At 20.2% G+C, this 1640-nt stretch overlaps 1 pseudogene; it reads left to right on the top strand.

Moving 5' to 3' along the window:
* On the top strand, positions 1-1640 carry LOC123686206 (annotated as a pseudogene).

Here is a 1640-nt window from a genome sequence, read left to right on the forward strand (position 1 = left end):
CTTAATACAGGAAAGGTTTATTTTATTGAGTGAAGAATTTTTAATTTAAATTCAATAGAAGTAGAAATATTAATTCTTTTAGATTGAATATCTTTATTATTTGTTTCTTTTGTTTTATTTATTTCTACCATAGTAATTTTTTATAGAAAATCTTATATATCTAAGGATTTATCTATTAATCGTTTTATTATACTAGTTTTTATATTTGTTCTATCTATATTATTAATAATTTTAAGTCCAAATTTAATTTCAATTTTATTGGGTTGAGATGGGTTAGGATTAGTTTCTTATTGTTTAGTAATTTATTATCAAAATGTAAAATCTTATTCAGCTGGTATATTAACAGCTTTATCTAATCGAGTAGGAGATGCAATATTAATAATTTCTATTGCTTGGATAATAAATTTTGGAAGATGAAATTTTATATTATATATTGATTATTATTATAGAGATAAAAGAATAATAATTGTAGGTTTGTTAATTATTATTGCTGCTTTAACTAAAAGTGCACAAATTCCTTTTTCAGCTTGATTACCAGCAGCTATAGCTGCTCCTACTCCTGTTTCAGCATTAGTACATTCTTCAACTTTAGTAACAGCAGGGGTTTATTTATTAATTCGATTTCATTTATTATTGGAAAATTATTCTTTTGTGTTAATATTCATTGGATTGATAACAATATTAATCTCAGGTTTAGCAGCTAATTTTGAATATGATTTAAAAAAAATTATTGCTTTATCAACTTTAAGTCAGTTAGGTTTAATAGTTACTATTTTAAGATTAGGTTTATATGAATTAGCTTTTTTTCATTTATTAATTCATGCTTTATTTAAAGCCTTATTATTTATATGTGCAGGTAATTTTATTCATTTAATAGGAGAATGTCAAGATATTCGTTTTATAGGAGGTTTAGTTTATAAAACTCCTATAACTGTAATATATTTTAATGTAAGAAATTTATCATTATGTGGTATTCCCTTTTTTTCTGGATTTTACTCAAAAGATTTAATTATAGAGGTTCATTCTATGATAAGATTAAATATTGTAATTTATTTAATCATATTAATTTCTTTAACATTAACAGTTTCTTATACAGTGCGTTTATTAAATTATTTAATATTTACAGATTATTGTGGGTTTAGAATAAATAGAACTGAAGAATTAAGAGATGAAATAGTTTATAGAATAGGATTTATATTTATTATTGTATTATTTTCAGGAACGGTTCTTATATGATTTATATTTAAGGATATCAATTTAGTTGTATTACCTTTTTTTATGAAAATTTTAATTTTAATTATAGTAATAATTGGGGTAATTATAGGTTTTGAGATTTCTTTATTAAAATTAAATTATAATTTAATTTTTTCTAATTTAATAAAAATTTTAATTTTTTTAGTATTAATATGGAATTTGCCTTATATTTCAACTTTTGGAATAAATTATTTTTTTATTAATTTAGGAATACTAAATTATAAATTTTTAGATCAGGGTTGATCAGAGTTCTTAGGAAGTCAGGGTTTATTTAAATTTTTTAAAAAAATTTCTGTTTTATTTCAGTATATTTTTAAAAATAGTTTAAAGATTTATATAATCATATTTTTAATTTGAATTATTTTGTTATTGATTTATATATTCTA

Source organism: Harmonia axyridis, chromosome X, assembly GCF_914767665.1.
Source record: "Harmonia axyridis chromosome X, icHarAxyr1.1, whole genome shotgun sequence".
Classification (NCBI taxonomy): Eukaryota; Metazoa; Arthropoda; class Insecta; order Coleoptera; family Coccinellidae; genus Harmonia; species Harmonia axyridis.